This window comes from Suncus etruscus, chromosome 20 (assembly GCF_024139225.1).
Source record: "Suncus etruscus isolate mSunEtr1 chromosome 20, mSunEtr1.pri.cur, whole genome shotgun sequence".
NCBI lineage: Eukaryota > Metazoa > Chordata > Mammalia > Eulipotyphla > Soricidae > Suncus > Suncus etruscus.
Genome location: NC_064867.1, coordinates 23,911,491 through 23,931,815, shown reverse-complemented (window position 1 = coordinate 23,931,815; position 20,325 = coordinate 23,911,491). Strand labels below are relative to the sequence as shown.

At 39.3% G+C, this 20,325-nt stretch overlaps 1 non-coding gene across 1 annotated transcript; it reads right to left on the bottom strand.

The window, feature by feature from the left end:
- Positions 1 to 18,462: 18,462 nt before the first annotated feature.
- On the bottom strand, positions 18,463 to 18,569 carry LOC125998351 (U6 spliceosomal RNA). Its single transcript, XR_007491941.1, has one exon. It is a non-coding gene; the product is annotated as a U6 spliceosomal RNA (small nuclear RNA).
- Positions 18,570 to 20,325: the final 1,756 nt, after the last annotated feature.

The following is a 20,325-nucleotide window of genomic DNA, read 5'->3' as shown; positions in this document are numbered from 1 at the left end:
TGAAGTAACTGAATAGAATGGCCAAGGAAAAGAATAGAGAACTCTGAAATAGAGCTGTGTACTTATGGGACTTTGATATGTGATAGGAGCAGTTTGGCACAGGAGAAAGGAGGGATTCTATAATAAAGAGACTAAAAATATACTTGTCCAGATGGATAAAAATGAAATAAAAACAGAACCCTCCCTCACACTCTATGCAAAATAACTAGATCCGAATTAGTGTCAGATTATAGGAATAAAAAACTTTGTAATTATTAGCAGAAAATAGAGGTTTCTCAGACCTTCTGAGAAGGAAAGATTTTCTTAGCTACCGATCTGAAAGAGTGCAGCTCTGAGAATGTCTCTGCCCAGAAATGTGGAACTCCAGAAAAGAAATTGCCAGCTCTGCTATGCACATCTTGCTCACTCATCATCTGGAGTAAGCCCCAAGGAAGGCCTGGTTTCAGTGGAGCCTGTGATGGAGAATGTCAGTTCTCTGCCCTTCTCTGACATATTCTTTCTTGTGAGATATGAGTGGCATGTTTCTCAGCCCATGCCAGGACTGAGAAAACCTGGTTCATAAGAATATTGTTTGAGCATTACCACCCTCCTGACCCAACTACTTGCTTATTCCAGTGTACCTGGAAGGATTTTCATCAGAGACTGCAAAACCATCTCTGCTGGAATGGAATGAACTCAGAAGGTCTAGATATTCACATACTAGTGTGGGTATTTAGAGAACCTAACATATGGGCATCCAATGACCCCCAATAACTTCTGACCCACAGATGAATCCACATTTGGGGGTGATCATCTGGAAGTCAGGTCAGGAATACCACTGATTTCTAGAATGTTCAAGTTTGTAAGCCCTGGCAGTGGGATATCTGTATCTTCACCAACTGAAGTCATTCCTTGTATCATCACTGGCTTACAATTTACAACATCCAACTGGGAATATTTGGGTCACATGTCTGGTTTGGCTTAGTTTGAAGGCAGGTGGGAAAGTTCCCTCCTTATTTATCACCACTTCATATCATTTACATGTTTCTAAATATTTTGATGCCAGGCTAAATCCCTAAACTTATAAATTGCTTTGAATAATTTTATTTTTCAAAGTTTATTTTCCTTTTCTCTTTTTTCTTGAAATTGTTTGGGTCTTATTCAAATATGCTGGAAGTGGATAGATGAATCTGGTGTTGTACTTCCCAGCTCAGTGTTTGGGGACTATTTCTGGGGTGTTGAGAATTGAGCCCATGAATCCAGTATGCAAAGCATGCATGTAGTCCAGCTCATTGAATCATCTCCAGACCCCTGCATAATATGTAGGTGAACACTTAACTTTTCTCACTTAGATTGCTATGCATAATTTCCTTCTGTTTTGTTGAAAATCACAAGTTTCATCATCTTTTATATAGCAGAATAGTACTCCATTGTCTACATGTACCACACTTCTCTCTACGATCATCTATCAATGGGAATATGGATTACAAAAAGTTTTTTAAGATGTATTTTTCTATATTGTTTCCAGGATAAGGCTGTGTGTATATTATATGTATGTATGTGTGTTACCATGTTATATTTTGAAGGCATTGAGAACCTGGGCATAGCTCAGCACAAATAAAATGACACTAGAATGAGGAATTTTGAAAAATAGCTGGCTTAAGTGTTGGCCATCTGCACAACATATATAACCCACTCAACAATAAAACACTGAAATCTCTCATATGCTCCTCTCTGCCACTGAATGAAGCTGTCAGAGGTGGAAAGTTTACATCTCTATGTTTAGCCCTGAGCTGTATGTGGCCTGAAGAAGATTCCACTGCATAAGCCTCAGTTTCTTCATTTATAAAAGTCATATTAGAACTTACCTAGAATGTATGGGGCTTCCATGTCATTATACATTTTAGTTATAATTAACATCGTTTTAGGAGTTTATATAAACTCAGTTTACAATAGCATAATTAAACATATTTTTTCAGATAAATTATAAATATATTCAATTGTAATTCAGTGGGTAAAATTTAAGTTACTAGCCCAAGAATCATCAGCTCGCATTTAAGACCTCAGTGTAATCCTCAAAGATGCCAACCTGCTTCATGCTGCCCTAACTGATTATATTTCCTTTCACATCAGTAGCAGCAAGACCAGACTAACACTAACCCTAGGACAATGTTTACCAAACTTATACAAGATGAATTTTTAACAGTATCCCAAGTAGGTTTTTTTGGGGGGAGTTGTTTATTTGTTTTGCATTGTTGTTGCTTGCTGAAAAGAAGATGGTAGACCAGACCAGATGGGAAAGCTCAATCACAGGAAGTAACTTGTTGAGATGGCATAAAAATTTCCTCTTTCTGAGCTCATCCTCCAAGTGCAGACCTTTGTTTGTTGGGTTTTTTTCGGGGGGGGGGGGGGAGGACATGCTCAGCAGCACTCAGGGGTTACTCCTGGTTCTGCCCTCAGAAATTACTCCTGGCAGGCTCAGGGGACCATATGGGGCACCAGAGATTGAACTCAGGTCGGCTGTGTGCAAGGCAAACACCCTACTCATTGTGTTATGGATCCAGCCCAAAATCTGGCAAAATCTGGAGGCATTTTGGGTTGTCACAACTCTGATCAAAGGCTCTTTTGACATATAATAGTAAATTGGGGTTGCTGTTAAATAAATAGCAAAGGAAAGCCTTCCACAATCAGGATTTATACCATCTAAAACAGGGGTCTTCAAACAACAGCCTGCGGGCCACATGTGGAGTCTGACCCGCCCGCCAGCAGTTTGGATGCCAAGATACCTGCCAGCATATACACTCAGTGTCATGGTTTCTCAGGGATGACGTAAACCGCCTCCGCCCATGGCATGTTGTGTGCTGGGAGGATGGGTGTTAGGGCGGTGTTGAGAGGGACACTGATGCGCCCTTGCACCTGGCGCTTGGCTCGCGTGTTGCTGGAGGGCTCCGGAAGCCGCATGGCAGGGAGTACCACATGTGGATAACTATACGATGTAAAAAGGTGTCTGCTCCACCCCCAGGCAACGTGGTGTCTGTGTGCTGTGCCTGCCTGTCAGTGAGGTTTTCCACCACTCTCTCCACTGCCAAAGGTCAGTCAAAAGTGCCATAGAAATAAATTTTTGCCAGATGGGGGGTTCTGCCTGATTGGGCTGTGGGTGACTCATATGAAAATTCCCCTTTGGGGGTGGTGAGGCGTTCAGTGCTGAAATCAAAGTTAGGGGGGTGGGCGGTGGTTGAGAGGTTAGGGGTTCGGTGCTGAATTGCCCATGTGGAAAATTAGGGGTTTGATGCTGAAGCATTTTAAAGGGGTTACATTGAAAATTTTATATGCATTTTGCAATTCCTTTTCAGTGTTCACATGCTGATTCCAAACATATCAATTTGGGCATTATATAGGGAGGTATAACTGAACTATCAGGGACTGAGCTGGTCTGCTTAGAAAAGCCTGCAAGGGGTAAGTGTTCACATCAGGGACTAATGGGGGTTCATACACTGTGTGTATATATACACACATATTTGTATTTCACTAAATCAGTTTGGAATCCCTAGGAAACAATGATGTCAAGAAAAAGAAAAATTAACAGCGAGTGTAGGATATTCAAAGAACATTGGACTTATGATTACTTTTTTATGTGGTACAAAGAAAAAGCTGTGTGTCTGATATGCCAGAATATAGTTGCTGTGTTCAAAGAATACAATTTGCGATGCCACTATCAAACTCAACATAAAGATAAATATGATTGTTTGGTTGGAGAAGTGAGAAAAGATAAAATATTACAACTGAAACATACACTGACGACTCAGCAAAGTACTTTTGTGAAGCAGAAGCAGTTAAATACTTCCTCACTGCGGGCAAGTTCTCAAGTTGCCAAGCTAATAGCGTGCAATGGCAAACCATTTGTGGAGGGAGAATTTGTTAAAGAATACCTTATTTCTGTTGCCAAAGAGATGTGTCCAGAGAAGGCCGATTTATTTAGTCCAGTGAGCCAGCCTTTCAGGAGTTACAATGACACGAAGGATTGAAGAAATGGGAGAAAATTTGCTGCACCATTTGCAAAACTCTGCAAAGAAACTTTGCTATTTTTCCTTGGCACTTGACGAAAGCAATGATGTTCGTGATTCTGCCCAACTTCTCTAAATGCGTGGGACAAATGAGTAATTTGAAGTCACAGAAGAGCTTGCTGCACTGCAAAGTATCAAAGGTACAACCACAGGAGTGGATATATTTGAAAAGGTTTGCCAAACTGAATAGTTTGGAGCTGGGCTGGGTTAAACTAGTCAGTGTAACAACTGATCCAATAACTCATCCAATTGCCATACACTGCCTCATCCACCAACAAGCGCTGTGTTGTAAATCACTGAAGTGGGACTCTGTTATGAAAATTGTGGTATCTTGTGTTAATTATATTAGAACTCATGCACTAAACCACAGACAATTTTAGGAATTTCTATCTGAGGTAAATGTTGCCCATGAAGATGTTCTGTACCACACAGAAGTCCGTTGGCTGAGTAGAGGGAGAGTTTTGAAACATTTCTATGACTTACTTCCGCAGATTACAGCTTTTCTACTTTCAAAAAACCAAGAAGTACCAGAGCTCAATGATGCAGAATGGAAATGGCACCTTGCCTTTCTGACAGATATAACAGAGCTACTCAACAGTTTCAATCTGCAACTTCAAGGCAAGGGGAAGCTCATCTGTGATATGGCATCGCATGTGAAAGCATTTGAAGTAAAATTAGGCCTTCTCATCAAACAAGTACAGGAGGAAAATTTCAGTCATCTCCCAACAACTCAAAACCTGTCAGCGGACAAACCATTGGTTGCATTCCCAAAGGAAACATGTCTGGCTTCACTAGAATTGTTGCAAAAGGAGTTTCAATTTAGATTCAAAGAGCTTCATCTCCATGAACAGGACATACAGCTTTTTCATAACCCATTTTCTGTTGAGATTGAAAATGTCCTTACAATTTACCAAATGGAACTGGCTGAACTGCAGAATTGTGACTCTCTGAAAGATGCATTTAAGTCAAGTAACCTTTTGAATTTCTATGCATCTCTCCCCTCTGAGACATATCCAAATATCAGAAACCATGCACTCAAAATGGTAACCATCTTTGGTAGCACTTATGCCTGTGAACAGACTTTTTCAAGAATGAAACATCTGAAATCTCCAACCAGATCAAGATTAACTGATGCCCACTTGCATCACTTGTTACGGCTGGCAGTGACAAATATGGAACCGGACATTGACCATCTCATTAGCCAAAAGCAGGCCCACAGTTCCCATTGAAGTACTGGTGCATGATCTGTTAATTTGTAAATGGTTTTCATTTTATTTATATAAGATATGTGCAGTGTGAGTAGGAATTAGTAGCTCGTATACTCCGGCCCTCCAGCTCTCTAAGGGACCGTAATCCGGCCCCCACTTTGAAAAGTTTGAAGACCCCATGATCTAAAATGTCAGTAGCTGTGAAACACCTGTTCTATATGTTCCAGCCCATCAACTCAACTCATTAACATAAAGTTGTAGAAAGGGGGGAGGACCTCAGGGGGTACAAAATCAGCTACAGATGAGCACCTGTCCTCCTAAAGGAGTGTCTTTGAGTGGGTGAATCAGTTCTCAGATCAATGTGATTTCTGAGAACTTTTTTAGAAAATTCAAACATTCTTTGGAAGGTTTTCTCAGGAAAGTCAGTAGTAACATGTAAGAAGGAAGAAAACAAAAGAAGATGAATAGGTAACTACTATGACCACAGGAAATCTGTATTCTTGGGGACTTCTGGGATTGTGCTAATGGTTTCACATGGAGCACAAAATTGGAGACATTTCTCCTCCATCAAACTTAAAAGGCACTATGGCAGCCCTTTATCTGAACTCACCTCCACACTTTCTCCTCTCATTTGGATCATGCAATCACAGACATGTGACTTTATTTATTTTTTTGGTAATGCTGGTTAATAAGATTGTTTGCTATACATTATTCTTCTTTTGGGATGCTCTGAATCCCAAAGCTGGATAATTTCTAAAGTCCTCCCCAGCACCAACATTTGAAGACTCTACCTGGTGATTTGAGGCCAGCCCTGAGAAAGCTGGTGCATAAATAGAAAGAGCACAGCCTGATCCTGGGTTATGGGTGGGTGGTGAGGCACTCATCCTTTATCTTGCAAATTGAATACGGAAATAATTGCAAGGGAACAGGTAAGCCTTCCCACATTGTCAGTTTTCACTGAAGGCACTTTTGTAACCATGACTTCACTTCTGAATTGACTTTGCATTGGCTTCTCTGACAGCCTTAAAGAGATACCATCAAGACTTTGTCACGGAAATGGAACAATTTAGACAGAGCTTCTGTAACAATAGAATGAACTTCAGCTGAAATGGGGATGGGGTGGCAGAGAAATGAGTCCTTGCAAAATTAACTCTGCCAGTTTCACCTTTCTGCATTGCTTTCTTAACTCACCTTGATCCTGTTACTGACTCTTAGATCAGTTTGGAGCATGTGGAGGACATGTTGGGAAAATAAAATTGTGGCATACAAGGGAGAAATGGTTGCCATTTATCTTAGCAAATGGATGAGTTTCTTCTTCTTTCTGGTAATGACACTTGTTTTCTTAATATTACAACTGTTTAGGAGAATCCCATATAGGGATTCAGAGAGATAGTACAGGGTTAAGGCATACGCCTTGCATGTGACTGACCATAGTTCAATCTCTGGAACCATGTGGTCCCCAGAGTATCACCGGATGTAGTCCTGAGTATCATTGGGGTAACCGGAATAATGTCAGGACCACAGTGCCCAAACAGTAGTGTACCCTTGGACTGCTGAAGAATCAAGAGTTGGTGAAGACTCACAAGGAGGAGGTCCCAGCTCCCTTGGACACACTTAGGAGGATTCTCTTCCCACTCCAACCCCCCACCATACATTGATACTTCCTGGTAAATCATGGTATTATATTGCTTCCTGGCAAGAAAATCTTCCATGTGCAACCATTGGCAAGGGACCTCTAGAGAGTTCTCTGAGCAGATCAAAGCACATTCACATATTCAACACCTTTTGGTGAGGTAAACTGGAGGCTAAAAAGGAAGGATGGTCTGGACGCATGAGGTGTTTTGTTAGGTTTTCGTTCTTGTTTTGGGGCCATGGTCGGCAGTGCTCAGAGCTTACTCCTGCCTTGGTAAGCTCAGAGATCACTTTCAGTGGTGCTCACTTTCAGGGGACCATGTGGGTTGCTGGGGATTCATCTTGATTCAGTTGCTTGCAAGGCAATTGCCATAATTCCTGTACTAACTCTCCAGTCCTACACATGAGGACTAGGGGGGATATTCTGACTAGGGGGAATATTCAAGTGCAGCAGAGAAGTGACTTGATCAAAGCAGCTGAGACTGTGTGATCACTGTGCCAGGAATAGCACCACCCAATCCCCAGAGAATAGGGTTGTGTGTTCCTAGGGCAGAGAATCATGGTGTGATGAAAAATATGCTCAATATTTTAATCTGCAAATTCTGCCCTTCCATTAGGCCAAAAGCAGAATTCTTACCCTGACCAGAACAAAGAGCAAGATTTAACACCAGCTGAGGCTTTTCCCCTCTTCTAATATTAAGAAACAAAATAATCATCCCCTTTTCTGCCAAGTATGGCAGCATAAAACCCAGCCAAGCCCACCTTGCTTGAAAACCCATGATCTGCTTTTCAAGGGAAAGATGAAAGCGCCAGGAATAGACAATAACTCTGAAACACTGGCTGACTTTTGAATATTCATGACTATTCTAATGCAAATGGTATTTCAAATTGAGCTGTATTTGCAGAGGTGCTGTTGGAAATGTATATGCTTATGAAATTGTTTTCTAGATCTCCTTGAAAGACTTCCTTTGCTTATTTATAATTCTCTTAGATTCCCCAGGTGCCTGCTTTGGGCTGGAGTTTTTCACCACAAACCAGAGCTGTGGTTTAGCTTACTTAACCGTCTAGGAAGACCCAGCTTGATTTAATTGGAGCTCAGGCTAATAGGCCCTTCTCATTCTGCCAGAGGCCAAAGAGGTTTATCACATATCAGATTGTTTTTCCTGTGAGGTAACCTCAAACCAAAGCTCACTGTTCCCTGAAGAACAAAAAGGGAGTGAGAATCTTATGTTACCCTCAGATAGTTCTGCTATGCTCAGATAGTTACTAGTTCAGAGGCCTATTTGGATTTTACTGACTGCTCCAGAAGGGGATCCATCATGTTGGTTCTCTGGATATGGTGTGTGGCTTTGCCACTCTGAAGGCCTTTGAAGCAGGGGCTTAGGGCAACTTACTTAAAGGCCCCTATGGTACAAGGGACAGGGATGGAGGTGGTCAGTGCTGAGGAGATGTGAATCCGAGGACATTTTCTTAAAGAAGGGAATCTATTGGGTTCTGCCCAAGGCCAATGAAGGAAGCAAATAGTTTCTTGTTTCATCGAAGGTGGAACCAACTTCTGGGTTGGCCTTATTCTGGGTTCTTAGGGTCCCACTGGAGGGAAAGCATTCTTTCCTATAACTTTTATTACCCCAACCCTTTTTAATATTCCTGCTGAAATGTCATGGGCAAGGCCTCTGACTCCAATCTGTGCCTTATCACTTTCCAGTCTCCCTCTTCAACTCTTCAACTATTCTACACTCTCATATATCAAATGGTCCTCTGTTCTGAGCTTCTGGACATGGCCTTAACATATATAGATTTCATAAGTATTGTAAGCCAGGCCCTATATTGGGCCAGGGACAAGAGATAGATTGAAGAATTTTATTTGTACAACCCTCATCTCTGTCCATACTTAATCCTTACTTGTGATTTAGTTTCTTGTGATTTAGTTTATAAATATTTTTTGTTGTTATAAAATCTGTATTTAAGCCCATGATTTAGTTATAGTTTTAAATGGGTCTTGCTTAGTTTAGTTGGGGGTGTGGACTAAATTTCTTTAGGTCTGGAGTTACATTTTATTCTTTTACTGAACCTCTTCATAACTGTTCATACTCACCCAGGTCTTAGACTAAGACTAAGCTCATATAAATTGTCTGATAATTATTGATGAGAATCAGAATGGCTGACTGAGGCTTTTGACAATGCTCTGGTAGCAGAGGAAGTGCATAAATGATAGGAAGGTAAGGAGAAGCACTGAAACCACAGCTCTGGTGAAGTCAGTGAATGGTTCTGTCATATTCAGTTCAGTTAATTCTATTGACCTGACTATGACACAAGCGAAGAGATCAATAATTCATAATTAAAAGGAATAAAACATATATGTAAAGAGAATAGACCTTATGCCTTTGCTTTCAATTTTAGCAAAGGTTATATCCCATAGAATAAGTGCTAAGAGTCATAAAAGCTCCCAAGAGATCTTTAGTAAATTGCTTGACCTTTTCTCTTTTACAGAATTTTAATAAGAATAACACCTACCTGGGGCTGGAGCAGTAGCACAGGGTACAGTGTTTGCTTTGCATGTGGTTGACCAGAGTTTGATCTCCAGAATCCCATATGGTTCCCTGAGCCTGTTAGGAGTAATTTCTGAGTACAGAACCAGAAGCAACCCCTAGGCACCACTGGGTGTGGTCCCAAAACCAAAAGAAAAGAAAAGAAAAAGAGAATAATACCCACCTACTAAGGATATTTGAAGGACTAAATTAAATTAGTTTATGTAGATCAACTTTATTCAAGAATCTGGAAAAAGGCTAGATTGTATTGAATATTATCAATGTACCATGTAATTAATATTTTAAGAAATTTATTAGATAATGGTACATGAGAAAGTTTTATGTGATACATTGATTGACAAAATATTTTGATGCATGCTAGGTAAACTATGCATTTATAATTTTGTAAATGTTATATTCTAGTTATTTATTTTTATATTTTTTGTTATTTATTTCTGTATAAGAAACCATCCCTAAACTTGATGACTTTAAAGAACAGTGATTTATTATTTCTTTTGACTTAGCAAATCTCTCCTGTTCTTTCTCACACATATATCTGGCTCTTAAACTGGAGTGATTTGAGCAGTCAGGCTAGTTAGGAATTAGTTTTTCTCCCTTTACATGATCTCCTCAAACAGCTGAGCTCCTTTACATGAAGGATCGGGCCGCCAAGAGTAAGCATTTTATGAAGACAGGTTGCATTGTGCAAGAACTTATCAAATGTCTGCATCAGACTTGCTTTCCCGTCCTTTTGGCTAAAGCAACCACAAAGTCAACTTTAGAGTTACTTGAAAGTGTAGTTCATAGAGAGACATTGATGTAACAATATTCCACAGCAATTTTATAATCAGGCCTTTCAAGCAGCTAAGAGCATGATGGGAGCTGGACCAGTCTAGCTCTAGAATCTCTAGGCACAGCTTCTCCAACAAATCATTGAGATTATTGATTTCCAAATTGGTGACTTACATAAACAAGTAGCTTTTTGTAGACAGTCATGTGAACCATGAAATCACATGGGTCATTGTAACAATATTCTTCTTTGAGCCTAGGGGTATCTGGAGTTACTCAAACACTGAGAATTAGCTACGGTGGTTCAATAGGACACATTTTTCTCAGTATTGAAGATCAAAGTAATAGCTGCACCCAAGTAAAGTAGGTACTCTTCCAGTGAATATCATAGTCTCACTACATTTTTTTTTTTTTTTTTTTTAGTTTTTGGGCCACACCGGGCGATGCTCAGGGGTTACTCCTGGCTGTCTGCTCAGAAATAGCTCCTGGCAGGCACAGGGGACCATATGGGACACCGGGATTTGAACTAACCACCTTTGGTCCTGGATTGGCTGCTTGCAAGGCAAGCACTGCTGTGCTATCTCTCGGGGCCCCTCACTAAATTTTTTTTACTATACTATTTTTAGATAAATTTTACATTCATAGTGAAATTAAGAAAAAGGTACAGCATTTTCCCCTGTACCTCTTACCCCAAACATAGAAAGCCTCCCCTACTCAATAGCCTCCACCCAGAGAAGTACATTTATTATAGCTGATAAACCAATAGGATAAATAATTATCCAAACTCCATGGTTTACATTAGGATTCACCCTTGGGGTTATATGTTACTCCTCCCAGGGCAAAATGCTAATCTTACCTGATGGTCAGACCAGCCCACATCTGGGAGGAGTCTATGAGGGGTAACAAAGGAGTTTCCTGAGGGGCATAAGAGAGATTCGGCAAGAGATTCAGCAAGAAACCTCAGGAAGAGGCAGGATGGAGAGATGAGAGGGTGCAAAGAGGCTGTTTAGCTTAGAAGCCACACATTGTGGTGATAGCCTTATAATAAAGTTTCATGTCTCCTGACTTCTATTGACTGCTTGTGAGTCTTTTCCTCACCATTATCCTGAATCTTCAGACCTGCCAGGCCAAAGAAGCTGCAGATGCTGGCAGGCCAAGAACAGCCTCACCATCCATCCACCATTATACACCATCATCAAGGACTCTTATTAATAATTAATACTTCAGTTATACATTCTGTAAGTCTGGACAAGTGAACATCAACATGAATCATTATAGTATCATGCAGGATGTTTAAGGGTCATCCTGTTCCCCTTAAAACTTTTAGAAAGCACAGTTCTTACTTATCATCTTCATAGATTATGTGGGCATAAAATTTCAAGTACTTTGGATTAAGATCAGTGAGCACAATTGCTGGATTTACGGTTTTAAAATGAGTCAAGTTGAAGAAAAATGTTAAGTATAGAATGCTAAGTGAATCTTCTGAAAAAAAATTTTGTATAATTCCTGGTCCAATGTTGGTAATTTTAAAAGATAAATTAATAGAACAGTAGTCCTATATACACTGCCATTAGTTTCACCAAGTTTTCCACAGAAACATGCAAATAAAATTTAGGAAACCTCTTTTAATTGGAGTATTTAGTCTTATAAATTTTCATCTTCACTTTTTTGTTGTTACTGTTAGACTAAAGTACAAGCAGGGGTCTCAAACTCAATTTACCTGGGGGCCACAGGAGGCAAAGTCGGGGTGATCCTTGAGTGCAAAGTCAGTAGTAAGCCTTGAACATTGTGGGGTATGACCCAAACAACTAAAACAAAACAAAAAAAGATTCCTCTAGGGCAAGGCCACAAAATATTGTATGGAGGGCCGTTTGTGGCCGTGAGTTTGAGACCCCTGCTAGTATTTAGTCAGTTTGTTTTCCTGGTAGGAGCAGCTAAATTAGTGGTTTAAAAAGGCTTGATAAGGACTATATTGAGTTAGGTGCTTAGCAAACATTCATCAAAGTCCCTTTGGTCCTGGAGATCAAAAATCTTCAGTTTGTCGCAAAACTAGACACCTGAGATGGTTGCAGGCATTGTGATCTAGGGAAAGTAGCTTTGATTCTTTTGACTTTCAATAGCAATCATTCTCTCTTTTCCACCACCCCGTTATCAGATATAGCAACAGAAACCTCATCAGTTTGGTAGGAAATTAAGATAATTTCTGGCAGGAGTTGGTGCAACATAGAGGAAAAGGAATCATTGAGACATTTGACTCCATTGGGTGTATATCTAAGGAGATCCTTCTCCAAAACAAACTGCCCAATAGTTAGAGATTTGAATTTAGGTTGAGCTCTTAACAATGAACAGAACTTTAGAGATATTGAGGGTCTGATTTTGGCTCTTTACAGAATTCTACTTTGTATTTTGACTTTAAAAAATCAAAGAAAAAGAAGTTTCCTGTCTCTGGCCTGGTTGTTTTTCTACACAATAGTCTGGTATGGTGGAAAGATTTTTAACCAAACTGGATAATATTGTACTTCGGGTTGCCAATAAAATATTTCAATGTTGTTTGAGGGTTTTGAATTGGTAAAATAATTTTAGGACTCTCTGCTTAAAGAGTAGTATTTGGAGAAGAAAATTATCCAAAAATAGCATGCAAAAGATTTAAATGTTCCAAATAGACTCGGCACCAAGTCCAAAAGATAAAAAAATAGATACATAAATAAAAACTCTAGACCAATTCCAAACAGTAAGTACTTCCTGAAGGAAAATGTTCCAATAATATGGATGTATTCAAGATGGCGTAAGTCATGTTATATTCTTCAGTCTTAATAAATATACTTGCTTTTCATTCTCAAGTACTGCTCAGCCCTGACAGTTAAATAAAAATTTGATGAGAGAAGAGGATTTAGGAGGTTTTAGGAGATGAATGTATTTTCTTCATCTAATAGGTGAATGGTAAACAAGAAGGTATTCAGAGATACAGAACAATAACATCAAAGTTTATTTAATCCTCCACAGGTCAAGGAACCTGGACTCTTACTCTTGTCAGACAGATGAATACATAGGACCCCTGTGATCATCTTTTATGCACATAATAATATTTTCTCACAACTTCAAATATGTGGGCACTCATTTACCTTACTCCCTTTTCTGTTTCTCTCAAGTTTTATTCTCTGGGGATAATGTAAAACTGGTGCTCTCCTAGTCTGGCTAAGCAACTCTAATATACTTTCTCTTACAACATATAAAAACACCTGCCAAAATCATACCTTTTATTACCCACTTATTTACTTAGTGGTGATGCACTGAATTTTAATATTAATTTATTTTTTATTATCTAGGAACAATTCAAAGTATCAATGTCTTCATTTAAAGATACAGGAACATAAACTTAATTGTGCTCAATAATAAGCATTAAACTGAGGGACTCTTCCACCAAAATTCCTTATTGAACAGCTCACAAAGAGAAGACAAGATAAAAAGTGGGTAGAATCATCACGGTAAAAGAATATTTAGAAAAAGTTATAGTTGTTAAAGAAAATACACATAAAATATTCAAAAGACATATGTGTCCATTTTGTTTCTTTTGAAACAGTTGGGGTTGTTAAATCCAATGCACGACTTTGGTCTGTGATTAGAACTGTGTAGTACTGAAGTTAAAAAGGGTAAATGTGGGGTACTGATGGTTGAGGGTGAGAGAGTTAAGGAGTAATAATGAGCTTTGTAGGGGTGTGTGAACAGGCAGAATCTGTTGGGGCAAGAGGTCAGTCTTGGTGCCTAACAAATTAAAGAACTGAGGGTAAAGAGGGTTAATTAAGGGGAAGATAACGAGTCCAGATTGGGAGGTGGGGGAGTAGAAGGGGCTCTGGTGTGGAAGAGGGGTAATATATCAGAGGGGTTATATACATTGTACTATAGATGAATTGTTTATGGATTAGGCTTGGCAGTCAGAGAGGACCATTGTATAGGAAGTCACGTCTACATATAAACTGATTTTAGAGACCTATTTGAATATTATCCTCCAAATCTAGGAAATTCCATTTATTTCCCTAGAAACAGAATTAAGAATATTTTTGGTGTTGATAAAAAGTATATGTGTTGCTTTTGAAAATGAATACTAGGAAGAAAAGAATTCCTGAATGGGGTTCAGTATGCATAGGGGAGGAATTTCTCTCCCCCACCCTCCCCCCAGGGCCCGATTTACCAGGCATGGTCCTGAAGATCATTCTGGTGTGGGGGGATCTCAGTCCCCTGGAGTAAGTGGTCAGCCCAGGGGGCCTATGGCTAGCTGTTCTGCCCAGAGCCCCCAACATACCAGCTGAAGAGAAACAGAAGAACTGGCATGTGGAATCTTCTGGGTCCCTGCACCAATGTCTTAATGCTCCCTCTTACTTCACCCCTTTACAATACCAGTGTGTCCTTCAATTTTTAAATATAATAACTCTTAATTTTCCTCATTCTCAATATAAGTAAATAGAGATGATAGTTTATTACTTTTTTTAAATATTAAAATAGTCACATTTGAATAACTCTTCTATTCAGAAGTTGTCTATATATTTGGTTTTTGGGCCACACCTGGTGATGCTCAGGGGTTACTCCTGGCTAGGCCCTCAGAAATCATTCCTGACTTGGGGGACCATATGGACTCTGAGGATCGACCTTGGTCTGTCCTAGGTAAGCACATGCAAGACAGACGCCCTACCACTTGTACCACTGCTCAGGTCCTACATATATATTTTAGTATTCCAAAGCAAGAGTATGCAGACAATAATAATGATAATGCTTCCTGGTAAATTTCACATGACTGATTTTTTTTCCAAATTAATAGCCAAAATCGCCTCATGAAACAGTGTTTTTTCTGTCTTAACCTTAATTGCCAAGTTCTGAGAAGAGAACCTAGCAGAGAAAAATATCTCTAATTTCTTATTATAAATATATAAGGTGGTGTGACATTGCATGCTATATTCCAATTAAGAGATGCAAAAAAAAATAGTCACATCATGCTTCACAATGCCAACCATCTGTTCCCCAAGCCTGCAAGGCTCTCCTTCATTGAAAGAAATAATTGAGAGTCTAAAAACTGCTTTAGACCAACCAGTATTGAATTCAAAACCACACCACATATATTATATTATAATCAATGTATAATATATAGTTTTATTCCATTAAAATAAGTTAATTCTTTAAATGAGTGCGAACATTTTTGTTTAATATTCAAGAATAACAACGTTGAAACTGAAAGTACCCTAGATTCTCTCCGTCCCCAAATCCTTCTCAAAGTTACATATTTTATTGTCCTTGACCTTCATGCACCAAGGTCTGCTTTTGAGTCATTGTGTTTCTTATGTGAATTTGTTTGTTCCTTTAATTAATTTGTAATAGGTTATAATTTTTCTTATTGACTACTTAGAGCTCTTTACATGTAATACTTAACTGCACTAGTTTTGTTGTGAGAGTGAGACTGAGATGATGCAAATAATCTGAGTAACTAGGAAGAGGAATAAGTCCAATATTAAGCAGTATCTTTTGCACTGTGCTAATTATGGACCAGTTCCCTCATTGTTAGGGAATGTTCCTCTCCAAAACCAAATGCAATGATTACATTTTGCTGACATCTTAGCTCCTGTTGTTTTGGAAATATGAGGTTTAGATTTGGGATCTGATCTCTAGGAGTGATTACCTAGATGATTCTCCTTTACAAATTTGCATTTTCCCTCATCAGTGAGATATAGGAAAGACTGTACAGAAAATACCATATAGAAACTTTCAGAGGAGACACATAGTAAACACTGCCTCAACTGTGTGATCAAGCTTTTTGTCAATACTGATGTTATGTTGATTGTATGCTCCTTAGATATGATGTGATGGGAAAGGCATTTTCTGTGCTCTTCCAAAACTGGTAACCACAATCTGTATATCATGAGTCCTTAAATAATATGGGTTCTTAAATAGTGTATATGAACAGGGAAGTAATAATATCACTGAAGCTCTTCCTGATTAGAGTTCTTTCATTTATGCAGGTCTTTTCCTGATTGCAGATTGTTCTCTGCCTTAGCCAAGGCTAGTCAGTAGGAAACGACACACGTACATATAATATGATGACTATATACTGAGATATATATATATATATATATATATATATATATATATATATATATATATACAATATATAATGACTTTGGTGCCACACCAGTAGTGCTCAGTGCTTACTGCTCTGTGCTCTGGGATCATTCCTGGCAAACTCAGGGGGCTACATGTGGTGCTGGGGTTAGAACCTATGTTGGCTGCATAGTAATGCAAGTCTTCTACCCACTGGACTATTCCTCCAGCTCCAGACTGTATATTTACATTGCAAAGTATTTCATGAACTTATTTATCTTCCTGCTGTGATCTGGGAGAAGTCAGAAGACATCATTAGGATTCATTTTTCAAATCACAGATTGGGAAGAATAAAATTTGAATCTTTGAAGTGTGTTGATGCATATTTAAAAATTAGAGTAGGATTGAGTTGTCTTTTCCAGTTGATAAGTCATGTTGATAAGTCTCAAGTCATGTTTCTGATAGCATTTAATATGAAAATTATCTGTCCCTTCTCTTTGCATGTTTATTTATTATTTGTTTTTAAGGGATTTTGAATCACATCCAGCAGTGCTCAGGGCATAGTCCTAGCTCTATACTCAGGGATTATTCCTGGTGAGCCTTGAGTTTTCATTTTAAGCATAAAGCTCCTTACACAGTTAGTAAGTTCTTTGATCTGTCTTTGATAACCAGACTCAGTCACCCTCACTCATCACAAAAGAAGGCGAAGAAATTAAGAAAGGCATACCATTATTGGATAATTAATTAAAATGTAGACAGTTTTATAAGTAAGGATAAAGAAGCTTTCATTGTGGTGTTCTTAGGCAATCAGAATTGCTCCATCGTGGTGTGGATTCCTTGCAAAACTCTATCTCCATGACCTGGATGCAGATCATTCATCTGGGCAGTTATCCCAGAAAGCAAATATGAGGGATCATAGAATGTGAGTGTGTCAATAAAGGGCTTATTAATCAGGGGGTTAATTTCTGTTGGTCTCTCTCTGGAAACCTTCTTGACCAGGTCAAGACCATATCAAACATGTGGCAAAATTTTCCCTCCAGAGATCAGAAAAAGTGGAGCATTTGCCCACCAACTCTATTCTCTTTTTTTTGAAGATTGCCTCTATTGGCATCAACTCTCCATCACAGCCAATTGCATTCTCTTTTTTTTAAAGATTGCCTCTATTGGCATCAACTCTCCATCACAGCCAATTGCATATGGCAGCATAAATTTCAGAATCACAAAGATGGTGGCAGAGAGAGACATCATAAAGCTCATCCAAAGTGAACTCAGATTGTGGGTATGGAACTGCCTGGTACAATAGCACTGTATAAAGTACATTATAGCATCTATTGCTATAGTCCATTCTAGAGCTATGCTTTCAGTGCAGTGACTACAAGTTATTAATTTAATTTAAATTTAACATTCAGGGGGCAGAGAGACAGTACAGCATGCAGGATGCTTGCCTTGCATGTGACTGACTTAGGTTTGATACCTGATATCCCATATGGTTTCCCATGCTCTGCCAGAAGTAAACCCTGAGTGCAGGGCCAGGAGTAGGCCCTGAGCATAGCCAGGTGTGGCCCCAAAACAGTCATTCTATCCATATTTTAAGTGCTTAGTAAACATAGATATCTAGGGTTTTTCTATTGAACTAAGTAGATACATAACATTTATGTCTTGTAGAAAGGTCTATTGATTTATTATGATGCTAGTTCCCTGTTCCCTTCAGTTCTGTAGGACCCAGAAAAACTTGTAAGCTTGATTTCTATTCATTTGGCTAGATTAGACTTCTTGTTAACACAAAGACCCTCCTCTGAGTTTTTATGTCTTCAAATAGCAACAGTTTGGGGATGGAGCATTAGTACAGAATGTAGGGTGTTTGCCTTACAAGCTATTAACCCTGATTAAATTCTCTGCACCCTATATAGTCCACTAGTATCATCAGAAGTGATTCCTGAGTGCGGAACTAAGAGTTCCTGAACACCACCAAATGTGACTCAAAAAAAAAAAAATAGAACAAAACAAAAAATTTAGTTCTAACTCATAGTACTTATACAACATAGAATCTAGATTGAGAGAGAATCCACCATCGAGAAAATTCTCAATAGACATGGAAGAGGAAAAAAGCTTTGCGGTCCCACACCAATTGATACTCAGACCAAAAATGACATGGCATTTCTTTTTTTTTTTTTTTTCTTTAATACGGAACGCTTCACGAATTTTTGTGTCAACCTTGTGCAGAGGCCATGCTAATCTTCTCTGTATCATTCCAATGTTAGTATATGTGCTGCCGAAGCGAGCACAGATGCCATTTCTATGCACGAATCCTTGGCTAGGACAAATCATGTAATCCCACCTACTCATTATAGAACTAAAAATCTTAAAGAGGAAAACTGAAAGGAAGTAAACTGGATTACTGACTAGTTCTTTTGACAGAATAGTACTCATTTGCTTACTCATGCATTTATGAACAGATATTTAAATATATGCTGGACAGAGAAATAAGCCTAACATCATAAAAGATGAATGATGTGGTTTTTGTCCTTTGGCTGCTTACTTGCCTTTCTCTGGAAAATGACTACTAATTAAATGGGAGATTATTCTGAATGTGATAAGAATTGTGATAAGAAAAGAACAGGAGGCTTTCCTATCAGCAAAACAAGCAGTTTTAATATATGTCATTAAAATTACTAACTTGTGGGGCTGGAGCAATGCCTCAGTGGTAGGGCATTTGCCTTGCACAAAGCTGACACAGTATGGAGCTCGGTTGGATCCCCTGGCATCCCATATGGTCCCCCAAGCCAGGTGTGATTTCTGAGTACAGAGCCAGGAATAATCAACGGGTGTGGCCCAAAAATTAAAAAAGTTATTAACGTGAGTGATGGGAACTCAGTTCTGTATTCTAGTACACAAAAGTGAAGACTATTTATAAATTTTTTTTGTTTTTGTTTTTGTTTTGGGCCGCACCCGGCGATGCTCAGGGGTTACTCCTGGCTGTCTGCTCAGAAATAGCTCCTGGCAGGCATGGGGGACCATATGCGACACCGGGATTCGAACCAACCACCTTTGGTCCTGGATCGGCTGCTTGCAAGGCAAACGCCGCTGTGCTATCTCTCCGGGCCCCTTATAAATTCTTTAATTGAATTACTGTCAGATATACAGTCACAAAATTGTTCATGATTGAATTTCAGTCATAGAATGCAAAACACCCGTCATCAGTGAACATTTCTCACCACTAATGTCCCTAGTTTCCCTTTCACCCTCCCCTGCCAAAAGATCCCCCCTCCCCTTAGACTTTTGATACCTCTTTTCTCTCCATTTGACCTTTTCCCTCTATTTGAATAAAACCCAAGAGAAGTGTTTAGTTTGCCCTGTTGGTGGCTGTGACCTTGACTGCACTTACATTGGGTGGGTGCCCAGAGTTTGCATGGGAATTTGCCTGTTTGGGTGCAATAGCTCATGTTCTCAGAATTAACCGGGGCATTCGGCTCTTGGGGTTCCCAGCGCAAAACCCCAACCAGCAACAGAACTGGCAGCCAGCATACCCTGTTTGGCTTCCCCTTGGACAGATGATATTGGACTAGCCAAGAAGCCTAGAGACACCCAAGAGACCCAGAGCTTTGAGAGCAGAAGAATCAGGAAGTGGAGGAAAAGAGAGCTTTCTGCTGCTGCCTGAAAGTGCTGGCGCTTGCCCTCGATCTGTTGACCTGCCTGTCCTCAAAACAAGACATGGGGCTAAATACAGTATTTGCCAATTGGTTTAGGGAATGCCTGCAAAGAGCAAATATATTAGATTTCAGAGTTAAATACTATACTTATCCATATAACTTATTTCATTCAAATCACACATGCTTGTCTTTAATCCCTCTTTCAAATCATTCAACCACATTAGCACCGGAGTTAAGTACATGGACTCTGGGTTTATCCCAACTGCCCCACAAGACAAATGAACACCCTGTGATTTGGTTTTCTTTTTCAATCTACAAAACGAGGGTTAAAGCTATTGCCACTTCTATGGTCATGGCGAAAACTGCTTTAATTAATAGAAAGGTGCCAGGC